The sequence below is a fragment of the Coptis chinensis genome, chromosome 5, assembly GCF_015680905.1.
Source record: "Coptis chinensis isolate HL-2020 chromosome 5, ASM1568090v1, whole genome shotgun sequence".
NCBI classification, from domain to species: Eukaryota; Viridiplantae; Streptophyta; class Magnoliopsida; order Ranunculales; family Ranunculaceae; genus Coptis; species Coptis chinensis.
Window position 1 is genome coordinate 77,169,472 of NC_141460.1, and position 17,883 is coordinate 77,187,354.

Genomic DNA, 17,883 nt, shown 5'->3' on the forward strand with positions numbered 1-17,883 from the left:
AGAACAAGCCCTTTGGTAACCATGAAATGACACTTCTCCCAATTGAGTACCAGATTTTTCTCTTCGCAACGTATTAATACTTTAGAAAGGTTGGATAGGCAGTTGTCAAAGGAATTTCCGTAGATGGAAAAATCGTCCATGAAGACTTCCATATAACGTTCCACCATATCACTAAAAATGTGAAGCATGCAGCGTTGGAAGGTGCCTGGGGCATTACAAAGACCAAAAGGCATTCGTCTGTATGCAAAGGTTCCGAAGGGGGACACGTGAAAGTTGTCTTTTCTTGATTGGCGGGATCGATGACAATTTGGAAGTATCTGGAATAGCCATCAAGAAAATAGTAGTAAGCATGACCGGCTAAACGTTCTAGCATCTGGTCAATGAATGGGAGAGGGAAGTGATCTTTACGTGCTCTAGCATTAAGTTTGCGATAGTCAATGCAAATTCTCCATTTTAATGAATGCGAGTGGAGATGCACTCACCATTTTCATTTTGTACAACTTGAATGCCAGACTTTTTGGGAACAACGTGGACAGGACTAACTCAATCACTATCGGAGATAGGGTATATGATATCCGCATCAAGTAAACGTAAAACTTCCTCTCTCACCACTTCCTTCATGGCGGGATTAAGGTGGCGTTGTGGTTCTCGCGATGTCTTTGTGCCGTCATCGAGATGTATGCGATGCGTGCATATGCTAGGGTCTATTCCCTTGATATCATCTAAGGACCATCCGATAGTGGAGCGGTGTTCACGAATGACATGAATTAAACGTGCCTCTTCGTAGGTAGTCAAGTGAGCAGAAATTATTATAGGGTGACTACCATCGAGATCGAGATGCACGTACTTCAAATCAGAGGGTAGAGGTTTTAAATCCGGAGTTGGAGGATTGGGGATCAAGGATTCATGGGGGATCATCTCTTCAATGGAAAAGAGCGAATCTGGTTCTTCTGAATCAGTTTGCAACACAGCAGTAGGATCAAATAGTGGTACCGACTCTAATAATGCGTGGACATCCTTTATGTACGAGTCATCGTCAAACTCAAGATTATCAAAAGAAAGAAATTGGTGTATCTCGTCTGGGGGAAAAGAGTTTGTGAAATAATCATGTTCCAGACTATCAACCAAGCTAATCTCACCCTCCATTATAGGATCGGAAAATTGTTTCATTAATTTGAACACGTTGAGTTCGACAGAAAGGTTTCCCGAAAGACAATATCATTGAACCGTCCCGACAATTTATGAGAGCATTAGCAGTTGCAAGAAAAGGACTTCAGTATCTAAAATGACAAAATCAACTGGGTAGTAAAAATCTTGGACCTTGACTATGACGCCCTTTGGGTACTTGATGGAGCGATCCGCGAGTTGCAGAGTCATATTGGTAGGTTTTAATTCATGAAGACCTAACTGCTTAAATAAATAGTAGGGAAGTATGTTAACACTGGCACCTAAGTCTAAAAGTGCGGTAGCGGTATACTTTGTCGCCAACGCATGGTACGGTTAATCGACACTGGTCCTTGTACTTTTACCACACTATTTGTAGTGGTAATCGAGGGAAACCGCCCGCTGAGGAACGCTTTGTTGAGGAATATTAAATGACGCCATTTGGTGGTGCACATGTCCTTCAAAAACTTGGCATGCTTGGGTAAATGCTTAAGCACATCTAGGAAAGGTAAGTTTATGATCAAATTTTTTAAGGTTTCACGGATCTCATCGAAATGTTCGTCACGTTTGTTTTTTACCAAACGGGCAGGGAACGGAGCTTTTGGGCGGAATCGCGCATAAGGATCAGTGACGTCTTTTCCTAGGGACGTGGGTGTAGATTTGGAAGGTACAACTTAGTCCGTTATAGGTTGCGAGGTAGGAGTTGGAAGGACGTCAGCCGTGGTTTCCGTCGATTCCTCGTCTGGCATACGTATTTTATTGTCGATGGTTCGGCCAGAACGAAGAGTGGTAATGGCATTTACCTCACCCTGGCTTGGATTACTAGATTCTAGTGCATTGTTGAGCTCAAAGGCAGTGTTTGTAGGCTTAGGGTTTGGAACTGCTTGGCCAGGGAACATGCCCTTTTGACTTTTATCCTGAGCTAATAGCTGAAGAGACTGTTGGATAGAAGCTAGGATTTGATTCTGTTGATACATGTATGTCAGAAAAGTTTCAGCTATTTTATCGGTTGTGGATTGTACCAGCGGAATAGCAGGAACTAGTTCACGGTTATTATTTACGGGTTGATTTTGGTAGCCATATCCTTGATTAGCGGGAACAAGGTTGCGGTTGTTTTGGTACCCTATATTTTCATTGTTGAGAAAATTACTTTGCCCTTTGGAATTGCGGAGGATTTCCTTGACGATAGGAATTGTAGTTCGCGGGTGGTCGTAGAGGAAAGTTGTTGACACCCGGAGGAGCTTGTTGTTGGGCAGGGGGTGTCCAAGCTAAATTCGGATGTTGTCGCCAAGGTGCATTAGGGATGTTAAAAGCACAAGCCTCTTCAGAAGATTGGGGAGGGCACTCGTATACCAAAGGACAATAAGAATTGGCGTGCTCAGGACTTAAGCAAAGAGGACATGGGGAAGCGTTGGCAGCCATGACCTGTTTGGGTTTTGATCATTTACTTGTACCGAAAGAGCATCGACCTTTTTGTTTAGGGACTCGATTAGAGTTTTTAATTCCGGATCGGGTTTGACCTCGAACATAGATGTAACTTTGGTAGGAGTGTCTTTAGAAGATCTGAAAGAATCAGTGTTTCCCCAATGGGTGCTTCGTGAAGCCTGTTTCTCAAGAAAAGTGTATGCTTCAGTAGCACCCTTATCAATGAAACAACCGCCATTCATGATATCTAAGGTTTCCTTTTGATGGTCAGAGAGACCATTAAAGAATGAACGGACTAATACAGCGGTGTCGAGTTGGTGATGGGGACATTCGAGAAGCAGATCAGTAAATTTGCTCCATGCTTCCGAAAAGGATTCCTGGGGGTGCTGGCGAAAGAATTGAATCTTTTGAAGCATTTCTGTAGTTTTATTCTGAGTATAGAACTTTATCATGAATGCTTGCACGAGTTTGGCCCATGTGTCAATGGATTGCGGCGCTTTGCCTGTGAGCCAAACTGAAGCTTTATCAACTAAGGTGAATGGAAACAACCTAAGCAAGACTTGTTCGTTGGTAATAGTCGGATGGCGGAAAGTGGTGACTACTTGTTGCATCCGACGAAGGTGATTGTACGGTTTTTCATGGTCTAGGCCATGGTAAACAGGTAACAAACCGAAAATGTTTGGCGGAATTCGAAAATCACCTACAATAGCATCGAGTTTAATGTAAGAAGCAGGTCCTTCTTGTAAGGCAGTATAGAAATCCGAAAGGGGTTTCTCGACTGTGGGATTTTCCTAGGCCATAATTAAGGGAGATGACGGCAACGGAGATGTTTGACGAGGTTGGTTTACAGAGGAGGAACTATGTCTAGGAGATAGCATAAGCAGTTGTTTATTGTATTTCCGACGCCGATACGTAAGTTCTAATTCCTTAAGTTTACCAGACCGTAGTCTCATACAAATATAAATTTTAATTTAAGGCTCATAAGGAACGAATTATGACTGGAGGTTTTAGAATTAAGGAAAGAGGGAGGTGAAACACGTCTTCCTCGAATTGCTAACTTGAAAGGGTAAGCTAGGATAACGCGTGTGAATATTCCAAAGAGCCCCGTGTCACCCGAGAGAATCGAGGGAGGTTGTTCGTGCTAGCACGTTCCTTAATTAGGCAACCTCAATTTTTTTCAAGTTTCCTAGGCACTGATGGAATAGGATGATGATTTATAATGGTGTATTATGCGGGGTATTATTAAGATGATTAAGATGAAATTTTTAATTACTATGATTTTTTTATTTTTTTTATTTTTTTTTTAGTTTACGTAATTAATGTATTATGGAGACGTGATTACGAAATATGCAATTAAAAACAATAGATGCCAAAATAGAAAATAATTAGCATATACTAGTTTACGCAGAAAGTCTACACATGCAAATCTATATGAATAGAAATGTGTCCTATGCATGTAATAATCTATAGATATTGATACGTGCAACTTAAATGTGAGCTAGGGGAATGTCGAGAATGAACTCATACAAATGAATACCGCGTACATAAATTAATGTAACATACACATACAAAAATATTCTAAGCAGGTGGTTTGAAACTACACATACATCCAAATATATTCGAATCATATTAATTGTGTTAATGTGAAGATGTAATGACGAACCACATTTATATGCAAAGAGTTCTTATGCCAACACACAAACATGCAAGGTAAAATAGGTTATAGTAACAACCAAATAATAACATCGACAAAGTTTGAGGAGTTTAAGAATTTGAAACCTAGCATCCCGCGATTCCTCGTACACGATCGAACTAACTCCCGAGCTCGTGAACTTACTGGATAAACTGGACAAGAGAGTCCAAAAGAGTAATCGAAAAGGAAAGTGGCTCAGACCTAAAACCGGAGTGTTGATACTCCGTGTTAGTCTCGCTAGCGTTACTAATTTAGTCTCGTCCGAGACTCTTTTGTCGGTTCAAGTACTTCAAGTTCCTACGAATACTTAAACTGCGGCTAATAAAATAAACAAGATCCGGTTCACGATATCTATTAGTAGAAAAAAGTTGGGGGGCAAACAGATACGTATCGTTAGTATTGCAAAAGAAATGGAAATTTAAAAAAATGAAGAGGTAGGGGAGGGGGTTTTACGTGATGTGTTCCAGTTATTACGTTAAGTCCAGAGTCCTTCGGCGTGTAGGGGCGCCATTTGATAAACACGCTTAATTATCCAAACGTTTATTGGTTTTCTTGATTAATTAAGTCCGAGGTCCACAGTCCCAAGTCCCAAGTCCAAAGACCAAAGTCCCAAGTCCAGAGTCCGTATAGTCGTACGTTTTAGTCAAGTTACCTTACTCACGTGGGTTTGGTAGGATAGGTCGAGTAAGGGATCGTCCAAACCTTAGGGCTCAGAAAGGTTCACAACTGGAATTACAACTTTTGGTGAGTAGGATTTTAGGTTTTTTTAGTTGGTTTTAATTAAATTAATGGTAATGCAAATAATGTAAATTACTACGGTGATTTTGATGTAGATAACCAAAGATAGAGAACAGGGAGAAAGTTAATCATACTCATGCAAGAATCATTTTTCAACAGTTTATATTACCACGTCACTACATCTCTAATTCGTCTCGTGTTTGGAGACGACGTCGAGTATTGATCCTTAGCGCATGCCCACATCTCTCGAAATGCGATCGCGACTAGCATAAGGAATTGAACTAATATTTCATCTCCGGAATATCATTTCAGCTCCCCGCTCGATTCCACATCACCGGACAAATTGGAGAGTCATTCGACACCATAGAGTCGCTAGCGTGAGACATTTTGGGTCGCCGCGACGAGACCGTTTCGAGCATCGGCCTCCAAATTTGTACAGCCTCACCATTTTGGGACCGGATGTCTAATCTATACCTGATTCCTAAGTAGTGATTCTAGAATATTAAAGAGTCAATCCGATTCTCACATCGAACAAAGATAACCCTCCCCGAGGGGGGATTAGCTCATGGTCATTGAAGGAATAATAAAACTTGATGTATACATTAAGTAAATAAATGCAGGACAGAATTACACTAGAAAAAGAAATGATCAAGTATTAAGGGTAAATTGACTTACGATTTTAACTGGAATGAAAATGACCGGAATGTAAGTCTTTGAAATAAAACTAACTAATTGTTGCCGGATGCTAGAGCATGAAAATGTTGAAGGAAGAATATCAAAGGCGACCCCCTCATATATATAGGCTGATGTCTCGTGAAGGATTTAATTGGCTTTTGTTTGTTAGCTATTTGAAACGCTCAAAACTTTGAGAATCAAAGTTTTGTTTTTACCTGTTTTAAATTTTGTCTTTTACCTTATTAAGGTTTCGTCATTTAACCAATTTCAATTCAAACCACCTGGTTTGAATTGGTACATGTCTTCTATATTGAGAGGTGGCACCAAATTAAAACCATCACTTGCCACCTACCTATGCTGACTCGTCATGCCTTTTGGGCCCGCAGAGTGGTTCCACTTAGTATGTCCATTAAGGGCGCCGATTTTAGCATTTTACAACTTTCCTCGCCTTTTGCGTAGAGTTTGTCGCCTCGTCGCTTCCTGGCGGCTCACTAGCCAACGCGGCGGCCCCGTTATTAATCAGATTTGAGCTTCGAAGTTTGTCGCTTTTTATATGTGGACCCGCTCAGACCGGGTTTTATTCTTTTGGAAACTTCGGCTCTAGTCGCTCATTGGCTTCATCAGGGGTTGAGTGGGAAACTTCAAATATTCCAAGATTCCCGTGCCGATGCATGTTTTATCATTATATTCATTTTAAATGCGGAAACCTGCAAAAGTATGAAAATATAATTATTACATGATTATTAAATACATAATCTACCAAAATGTTATGTCTCTCGGGGTTTAATATTACAGTTTTGGGTGCTTATCAAAAGCCTATGCATGAAATTGTAAACCTAGCTTCTCTTATATAAATAGTACTAAAGCATAACTCTCTATATACTTAGACTTAGATAGATATAATTAATTAGAGCTAGATAGTTATGATTTAGACTTAGTTATTAGATTAAATTTAAGTTAAGTTATTGTTCTTCAGTATTCATTTGATTAATAAAAGAAAGTTTATTCTTCATTATGTTTCATTCTTATTTATATGTTCATGATAGTCTAATGACTTCTAGTTAAACCTCCATTAGAGGGGTTTGATGAAGTTTGATGAAAACTTGATGTGTTAGTTAAGATTATTGCGTTTAAGAGTTTCACTCTAGTAGGATAGTTGATTCGCCATGAGAATGGGCTGGACTTCCTCACATGCTAATTATTAGTTGGCAGAGATTGCCATGAATAATTAGGGATCAACACTTAATCTTAGTTGATTAGGATAGCAATAACCTACACTAGCATATTAGGAGTACATCAAGTGGATTCAAATCTCCCTAATCCTTTCTCCATATTCACATTTCAATATTCTATTATCATAGTATAACTTAATACATCTTATTTAAGTTAAATTGCCATATTATTTTAATTCAATTCATTACTCTCATTCGTTTTGTTAGTATCGATTATACTAGCGGAAACTTACGTTTAAAGGACTAGGAGTGGAACAAATTCTCTACTCCATTTATTGCATGATTCACGAGAGTAGATAACTTTTCTACATTAGAATAAATTACTATAGCTTTACTTTTGTTTAAGTTTAATTAGTTAAGTAGGAATAAACAAGAGTTTTTCCAGATATCAAATGGCGCCGCTGCCATCTTAGTTCTGTTTAAATTCGTTTCCTTCAGTATTTTCATCCCTACCAAAATCCCATTAAACCCACCCACCCTTGTTTGGTTCTAATTGTGTTTGTTTGGTTTAGAAAAAAAAAATCAAAAATCTAAACGAAGCGCACCCGCGCCCATAGTAGGCTCTCTCGGGAGCGCGCACGCTAAAAACACTGGACATTAGTAAAGGAAAGAGCGCGCCCGCGCCCTTCTACGCCTAGTTCCAAGCGCGCCCGCTCCCCTTTTTGAATTTGCCCGATTTTCACAAGTTAGTTTCCAACTCATTTCATTTAAGTTATTCAGTGTTTCTATCTTCTTGAATACACTGTGATTGCGTATACAAGACGCTATGCAAACGCGTAGCAAGGAGGCATTCAGGTACTCCTGCTTCCATTCCTCACCTCTTCTGTTAGAGAATTAATTCTAGCATATCAGGGTTGTTTGACTGTTGTTAGTGGTTTGTTTTTTATTGGCCTTAGCCTTGTATGAGATTAAGGTCAGGTACTAGTAAACCATCTTCTGTTATTTATCGCAAACATCAACGCACACGCCTATCTAGAATACCACACACTACACCGCATGACTAATGGTCGGATTTAAAACGAGACTCATCTCTCTCGATTTTTACAAGGCCATAACGATAAACGATAGCCCTAAGTCGCGCATCGTTCTTGCAGACCCAGTGGGGATTTTCGAATCCCCTCGAATATATTTAATTTGTTACCAGTTTTTCATGGGTTAGACCATGAGAAGCCTTATCAGTATATGCATAGGATTGAACAAGTTCTTACCACATTTCATCATCCTACTGTTGGTTCGGAGCAAATTAAATTGAGGGTGTTTCCTTTCACCCTCACTAATAAGGCGGCATCTTGGTTAACTGCCCAAGCGCCTAATTCTGTAGACTCATGGGCCAAACTTGTTCAATTATTCATGGAACAGTTTTACCCACCACTCAAGACAAATGAAATGCTTCAAAAGATTCATTTCTTCCTCCATAATCCTCATGAATCCTTTTCAGAGGCCTGGAATCGGTTCACTGATCTTCTCATTGAGTGTCCACATCATAACCTTGCGAAAGACACGCTTGTTCGTGCCTTTTTCAAAGGGCTTTTACATCACCATAAAGAGGTTCTTAACATAATGACTAGGGGTAGTTTCCTTAGTAAAGGTGCCTCTAAGGCTTATAGGTTTTTGGAAGATCAATCTAAACGTCAAAATAACTGGGGGGGGTAATGATATCCCCCACTCCAGTAATTCTTCTTCCACAGTTAAGGCTGCCAGTATGTTTGAGGTTAAATCTGATCCTGAGCTTAAAACTTTAATCGAATCTTTCACTAAAAAGGTAGAAGTCATTTATGTCCAACAACAACCTATTCCGGTCATGAATGTCAACACTCTTCCATGTAATTTCTGTTACAACCTTAAGCATCCCGACTCTTATTGTCCTCTAGTCTATGAACAACCATCTGCTCAATCGGACAATGTTTATTCTATTAATTGCAAACCTAACACGCCTTGGAGACAACATCCCAACTTCAGTTGGAAAAATAATCATCATGTTACACCTCCAGGGTTTAATAATCAAAATATTGGGCAAGCGCCAAATTACAATCAAGCTCCACCGAGACAAGGACAAGGTAATTATAATAATTATAATGCTAATAAAGGTATCGTTTCGGTTACTAATAACTATCGTAACTCACCCATTAATAATCAACGTGAGATAGTTCTAGTCACACCACTTGTGCCCACTACACCTTCACAACCGAATCGTCTCGATGCCTTCATACAGGTTAGCCAACAACTTTTCCAATCCATGACTCAATCTAACCAACAGGTTTTACAACCCATTAATCATTCCATCCAACAGTTAACCCAAGAGAAAGCCCCACCAAAAGGTGTGTTTCCAGGTCAAGCCGTACCTAATCCTAAAATGTCAAACACAGCCTTTGAAGTAACCGGTAATCTTAGTAATGATAATATCATTGTAGGTGAGCTACATGTCATCACCACTCTCCGTTCTAGCAGAGTGGTTGATAACGCCGTAACAATGCCTATTGTTACCTAACCAGTGGTCCCTAAACCTGATATTTTACTAGATACCAAAGTCATAACTAATGATCTTACTCCTGTAAAGGTACCAATTAAACCTCAACCCAAAAGGAAAATGGATAAGGTTAAAACTCCTATTGATCTATATGCTAAATATAGAGAGAACCCACCATTTCCCCAGAGACTAGTCATGTTACACAAGGATACTAACTTTAATCAGATTAGGGAAGTTTTTAAAAATCTAACGATTAACCTACCTTTTCTTGACGCTATTAAAAAGTTACCACAACATGCTAAGTTTTTAAAAGAGTTGTGCACTACTAGGCGGAAGACCAATATACCAAAAGATGCCTTTTTAACTGAACAGTTCCCAACTCTATCCTATCATTTTAGGGCATCCTTTCTTGGCAACTGCCAATGTGCTCATAAACTGCCGCGATGGTTCGATGTCCATGTCCTTTGGTCATTTTTTTGTTGAGGTAAATCTTTTCAAGATGACGAAACAGTTACCTAATTCGTTTATAGATGGGGAAGTTAGCATGATCGAGAGCTTAGCTCAAGATTATTTCAACAATACGTTTTCGAAAAATCAGATGCACCAGTTCCTTTCCTTCGGTAGCTCTGACTTCGACGATGACTCCTACTTAGAGGAAGTTAGCGCCCTTTTCGAGTCTACCCCTGTTTTAGATCCTTCTGATGCTCTACCTTCCGAGTTTAAGGACCTTTTACCTAAATAGGTCTTCACTACTCAAGATGAGGATCCTCCGAAATCCTTTTTACCTATATTCCCCCCACCCCTGTGCTCAAACCTCTTCCTGCTAAGTTGAAATATATCCAGCTTGATCCGGATGGTAGTCATCCGGTGATCATATCTTCTCAGTTATCTGTTGATGAAGAAGCACGTTTGATTAGAGTGATTAGGGAACGTCGTTCCACGATCGGTTGGTCCCTGGATGACATTAAAGGGATTGACCCTGGTGTATGTACGCATCGCATACATTTGGAGGATAATGCAAAGACTTCAAGCGAACCTCAGCGTCGCTTGAACCCTGCCATGAAAGAGGTGGTCAGGGAGGAAGTCTTACAGTTACTCGTTGCGGGGATCATATATCCCATCTCCGATAGTGAATGGGTAAGTCCTATTCACGTAGTCCCTAAGAAATCGGGGGTTACCATTGTTCGTAATGCTGCGGGTGAATATGTTTCCACACGTGTTCCTATGAAATGGAGGATCTGTATTGATTACAGACGCTTAAACGCCATGACACAAAAGTATCACTTTTCTTTACCCTTTATAGATCAGATACTCGAACGTCTAGCTGGTCATGCTTATTATTGTTTTTTAGATGGCTATTCTGGCTATTTTCAGATCATTATTGATCGTGATGACCAAGACAAGACTATCTTCACATGTCCTTTTGGAACATATGCGTATAAACGGATGCCTTTTGGTCTCTGTAATGCTCCTGGTACCTTCTAGCGGTGTATACTTCATATCTTTAGTGACATGGTGGAGCACTTTATGGAAATTTTCATAAATGATTTTTCTATCTACAGAGACTCTTTAGTGAGTGCCTGTCTAACCTTTCCTAAGTGTAGACACGATGTGAGAAGAAAAATCTGGTTTTAAATTGGAAAAAGTGTCATTTTATGGTAAAAAAAAGATAGTGCTAGGTCATATTGTATCTAGTGACGGAATAGAAGTATATAAGGCTAAATTGGATAAGATAGCATCTTTACCTATACCATGGACTGTCCGTGACATTAGAGCTTTTTTAGGCCATGCAAGTTTGTATAGGTGTTTTATCAAGGATTTTTCGAAAATAGCTAAGCTTTTAACTAATCTGCTTTTAAAAGATGCCATCTTTGATTTCAATTTTGACTGCAAGCAGGCTTTTATAAACTTTAGAAGCCGCTTTAACATCTGCACCGATTATACAGCCTCCCGATTAGTCTAAACCTTTCGAGCTTATGTGCGACACTAGCGATTATGTTGTTAGTACTGTGTTAGGACAAAAACTAGATAATAAGTCGATTGTAATTTATTATGCTAGTAAAACTCTAAATGATGCTCACCGTAATTACACTACTACTAAAAATGAATTTTTAGCTGTGGTTTATGCTTTAGATAAATTCCGCCCTTATTTGGTTGGTTCTAAGACCTTAGTCTACACCGATCATGCAGCTCTTAGGTACCTTCTTGCCAAGAAGGATGCTAAGCAGAGATTGATCTGATTGATTCTTCTCCTGCAAGAGTTTACCCTAGAAATTAAGGATAAAAGAGGGGTAGAAAATGTGATAGCAGATCACTTATCTAGACTTACCAATGACAGTGATAGTTATTCAGAGTCCATACCTGACTTTTTTCCTTATGAGCATCTTTATGCTATTTTTCTGTACCATGGTATGCCAACATTGTAAACTACTTAGCTTCTGATATTATTCCTGATATTTGGTCCAGAAATGAACGTAAGAAGTTTATGGCCAGAGTTAAGTTATACTACTGGGATGAGCCCTACCTTTTTAAGTATTGTGCAGATCAGATTATTCGTCGTTGTATTCCCCAATAGGAATATTATGAGGTTTTATCCTTCTACCATGACAAAGAGTGTGGTGCCCATTTTAGTGGTATGAAAACAGTAGCTAAAGTTCTTCAATGTGGATTTTATTGGCCTACCCTATTTAAAGATGCACAAGTTCATTGCAAGACATGTGTTCGTTGCCAACAACTTGGGTGTATTACTAAACGTAATATGATGCCATTAAATCCCATTTTGGTGGTAGAAATTTTTGATGTCTGGGGCATTGATTTCATGGGTCCTTTTCCTTTTTGCCACGATTTTGTTTATATTCTTGTTGTCGTGGACTACGTTTCCAAATGGATAGAGGCCACGGCTTGCCATAGCAATGACCATAAGACAGTTGTGTATTTTGTTAAGGAATATATTTTCTGTCGTTTTGGCATTCCTAAAACCATCATCAGTGATGAGGGAATGCATTTTTACAATAGAGTTGTTGTTTCTTTAGTTAAAAAGTACGGAGTTACCCATAAGGTGGCAACTCCTTATCATCCACAAACTAGTGACCAGGTAGAAGTCTCTAATAGGGAAATAAAGAAAATATTATAAACAACAATAAATCCTAATAGAAAAGATTGGTATAAACGTCTTACTGATGCCTTATGGGCATATCGAACTGCTTTTAAAACTCCTATATGTATGTCTCCCTTTAGACTTGTGTTTGGAAAACCTTGTCACTTGCCGGTTGAATTAGAGCACCGTGCTATGTTGGCTATAAAAAGCCTTAACTTCAATTATGATAAGGCAGGTGTCATGCGCAAATTGCAATTAAATGAGTTTGAAGAAATCCGTAGCAATTCTTACGATCTCGCAAAAGATTATAAAGCTAACAAGAAACGTATTCATGATAAACAAATTTTGCGTAAGGAGTTTGTGGTTGGTCAAAAGGTCTTGCTTTACAACTCCCGTTTGCACATTTTCCCTGGAAAATTAAAAACCCGTTAGTCTAGTCCTTTTATGGTTACTGAAGTCACCCCTTATGGGGCAATCACCTTGTTAAATCCGAAGGACAACAGTACATTTAAAGTTAATGGCCAACGATTAAAATATTTTCACGAGTTAATGTCCCCAGATATGGAGGATGTCCTTTTACAGGACCCTGTCTATGAGGACTGACCTTTGTTGTTGGTGTACTTCCTTTCATTTCCATATTTTTGTGAGTGCACCATTCAGATAACCGGGCCCTCCCTTTGGAGTGTGTAGCTATAAATACCGGATCCTAAGTCCACGTTTAACATAATTCATATTTTCCACTCTTGCATGTTTTCTCAGTTTTTGAGTCATGTTTCTCTATGGTGTGAATTATGTCTTTATTGCTTTATTGTTTTCCCTTATATTAATCTGTATTCATAAAAAGTAAAAAAATAAAGAAAACCATAAAAATTGTAATCTAGCAAGTCTCGGGAATATGACTTTAAAAGACCCACGTGTTTAAACAAATTTTCTAACCCCTGTTTTCAAATTTTGTTTAATATAAAGAATTAGAATTAATACAAAAGTAATGCTTTTAGTATATAACCTATTACACCCCACCCCCAAACAAATTTCTAAACCCTGTTTTCAAATTTTGTTTGGGGGTGGGGTGTGATAGGGTTATATACTAAAAGCATTACTTTTGTATTAACTCTAATTCTTTATATTTTGAATGAAAATCATATTGGCAAATGTTATACATATTATATATGTTATTAGTTATATGCATGTGTCTAATACTTTATGTTGTAGATGATATAGTGTGTGGTGACACACAGAAGATCATATCATTAGTACCTTATAAAGTATAAATAATCGTTCACAACCTAGATGGATTTGGACAAACCATTGGTACGGTTGTAGTATAATCTGCTATTAGTCTATCTTGACTATAGGATTACACTAGTACACTTTGTGTGTATTGAACAGGACCAAGTGAGGTGGTTTCTCTTTATACTGACTATATAAGAGAACAAACGCCTCTGTTATTATGGATGTTTGTCCTCTTAATCCGGATATAATAACGAACACTTACGTGCATTGGACATTACTTTAAACCATCAATGAGTAAGATTCATTTGTGAAGCAACAAACTCGATGGATTGGATAATGACATTGTATGTAAGGTGTGATGTTGATTATAGAAGGAATCTGTGTCCCGCAAGAAGTCGGGCTGATGATGTCCCCTTGAGGAGCTCATAAAGATTGTCATGTAAACCCTACAGGTGGATTTGATCCGACATGACAATGAGGTTGAGTGGTACTACTCAAGGACATAAGAAGTTGATTAATGTAGTTGTCAGTAACTTGACTTAATCAACGGTCAGTCGATATATTAAACACGGGGAGATCAACGAGCATATAATATGGAGCCCATAAACGCTGACACGTAATTTGGGATTAGGGCGGTAGTGCAACATTGGCCTTTAGTGGAATAAGTCATTTGTTGACGGACTTGGGCTGTGTGTTCTGGGTGAACATGGAAAGCCCAAGCCCGTCAGGAGGCCCAACCCTAATTTCTCCTCATGGTCCCTGTTGTAGCCTATAAAAAGAAACCTCTTTCTCTGGCCGTTTTTTACACTTAGCTCTCAAGGTTTTACTCAAGCAAAAACATATCCAAAATTCGGTTCTAAGGTTGTGAGAGAGAGAGAGGCCAAGAGAGAAAGAAGAGGTTGGAAGATCGTTGCCCACACAATGTCCACTCTGTGCATAGGAATACAACAAAAGATCAAGAGGTTGTTGATTTCATAAAGCTTAGATTCTCAGAGATATCAAGAAGCTGATCTAAAAGGTAAATTTCTAACCAAACCGTGACACCCCTTATTCCGCTGCGCGTGGGTGTTCTGTGGTTCGTAGTAAATCATTCGGCAAAACCATAACGGTTCCTACATGGTGTTGGTCTTTCCATTCTTGTTCGCTCAACTTTCTATTCTTGTTATTTATGTTGTTTAGTCATATTTTGATTCGGGTTGACAATATCTATGAATTTTGATTCCTTTTGCTCACATAACTTACATCATGCATGCAGTTCGAGGCATTTTCCATTTTCTTACATGTCAACCACGATTAGATTTGAGTTTTTTTATAGATCATTGGATTGTACTCTCTTTGATAATCGTTTTCAAATAATAATCATTCTTTGTTTGTAAAAATTATACTTGTGGATTACTTAATCGGGAATTTTAGTTTTAATTTTGGATCCATTCGGGTCATGGATCATATTGAAAAAATGGATCTAATATAGGCACTTTGAAATTTGTTTGGCTTTTATAGATCCCAACATAATCGTTAAACCCCAAAAATTATACGCGTTTTTAAACCCCTTCACATTCTTCATCTTCTCCCCGCCTCCAAGAACAGCATCGAACCAAAACATTAAAAAATAATAATAATAATAATAATAATAAATCCAACAAACCCACCAAGTCCCACTCCAATTTTTTTCAGAAGAGTTCAATTAAACTCTTCCCCACCTAGCATTCACCCCAAAATTCAAATTCCAAACCCCAATGGCTTCCCAAAACCGAAAAATTCTTCCGAAACAAGCTTTTGTTTCTAAACAATTTTCACCCTTTTATGATATTGAGATGATTGGTAGGAGGTGGCAAGGATTGTGGTATTCGGTGAATGATTTTTATCACATTGATTTGGTGTTGAGTTTTTATAAGAAGAGGGAGATTAAGGGTAGGAAGATTTTTGCGAGAGTGAATGGGAAGAGAAGGGAATTATGTACAGGTGTGTTGGCTAATATTCTTGGCATTGATGCAAGACGCCTCCTGAAGACAAAGGTAAGAATCCCTCGGAGGAATCGAGGCTTTGATAAGAGAGACGGTATTGGAAGCGGCGCATAATGACGGTCGCATTATGTTCGACAATCGTCTCTAAGAACCAACCAGCTGGCTGTAGCTCAGTGGATTGGTCGGTATGTCATTTGCACTACGAAAGTCAGTTACATTAATTCAAACTATCTGCACGTTCTCTGGGTTATGCAGAAGAAGATGTATGATTTTTGCATCCTCGACTTTTTGTTAGCTGAGATTTGATACGTCGGTGTTAATAATGCACCCTTCCCTACTTTAATTACAAAGATTATGATGCATTGGGGCAGTGTTCCGAAGACTAATAGGATTATGTTGAAGTTGCATGCAAATCCACAGATTTATAAAGACTGTATTCAGAGGAAGTGGAAATTTCCTGAGGATAGGGGTGTTGAGACTGAGTCGGAGGATGATGATGATGAGGAAGACACGGCATGTTTTGAGGTCGATGCCTTGGAAAAGGCTACTTCTGATGTAGAACGCATGTCATTGTTTCATCGTGGCCTGCGTTCTCTTAATACCATTTGTGAGGATCTACGGACTAGGCAGGTTAACATCCATCAGAATTTTGAGGAGCTCAATGCTAGTAATCGGAAGCTCCAGGCCAACATGGAGACCCTAGTCCAGCGTGAAGATGAGCGTTGGGGAACCATGAATGCATTTATGGACTAACAACGCCGATTCCAAGTAGAAGTTCTACAACACTTGCCACCTGATGGGGGTTCTTCTTCAGAGCCCTCTGTGAGGCATGAGTGTCGTCGGCGCAGGACGGATGACTCTGGCCCCTCATCGTCACGTGGCTAGTTTATTTTGTATTTTTGTTATGTTAAGACTTGTTTTCTTGTTTTTCGTAGATTTTGTTTCCGAATTGTTAGTTAAGTAGTAAATATTTGGATTCTATAATTGTTATTTTATTTTAATCTAATTTGAAGTTATTTTGCTTCTGAAATATGCCATGTGTTGTATCGTGAATCCCACCCTTTCAACTTGTTTAGGGGTGAAATTATTTGTTTAGAAATGCCTATAATCATATCCACGTATTTTTTGTCGAATTATTATCATCTGCTTGATAATGATTGAATTATGTGAGAATGTAGCTATTTTGGTGTCGCTAGAATTAGAAAGTGGTGTTTGGTGCAACCTTAAGGAGTCATAACTAAAAGATTGCTATTTTAATTCCAACCAAAAAGTTATTGGTTTGGTTTTGGAGCATGCCTCTTGTTTAGTTCTATTTTGGTTTTAGAAATATCTGTTTCCATCATGTTGCCTTAACTAGTTGGGAAGCTTGTGGAACTTAGAAACTAGTCCTCTATAAATCCTTGGTGCACTCTCAACTTCACATCACACCTCTCACTTTGCATCTCTCACTTTGCCTTTGAATTTTCACTTCATAGAACTCATCAAACTCGGAGCGCGCACGCCCTCTATTTTGCCTATACTCAAAGTGCGCGTGCCCTAAAATCACTGGACATCGAGCAAGGCAAGAGCGCGCCTGCGCCCTTCCACAGACAAAGTTGATCGCACCCGCGCCCTTCACCTCTACCACTTCCAGTTCTAATTTTTTTGCAAGTTCTTCCTAGGTTGTTTCCAGTAGTTCTAGAGTATGTTGAGTGATATGAAGTCCCCTCAGATCATACCGGAGATGTCATTCGAAGATTTGTTCGCAAGTGACACGTATGGATCTTGGTTCCGCAACGTGATTATACAGGCAAGATGGCGCCTTTAATGGTAAGCCCTGATGAACTATATTCTCCTACACTTACAACTTATTTTTATGAGCATTGTATGTTCTTTGAAAGACCGGATGGAGAGCATGTGTTCTCCGTCACCATTGAGGATGAAACAATGGATATAACCAAGTTCTTATTGGCATTTTCTCTTGGACTGTCCATGCCTGCTAAAATTCAAGACCCATGGGGCTATTAGGTAGATAATATGTATGTCTACACCTATGAGTTTTTGCATGAGGCTTATGGGGCAGAAATTTTCCGTATAGAGGACCAAGGGAAATATAACGTAGCCCTTGGTAGTTTGTCCCTGAACGTCGGCACGGTGATGTTTTTTATCATGCTAAACATATTAGGGGAATGGCATTTTCTTCTGTGAATGATGCC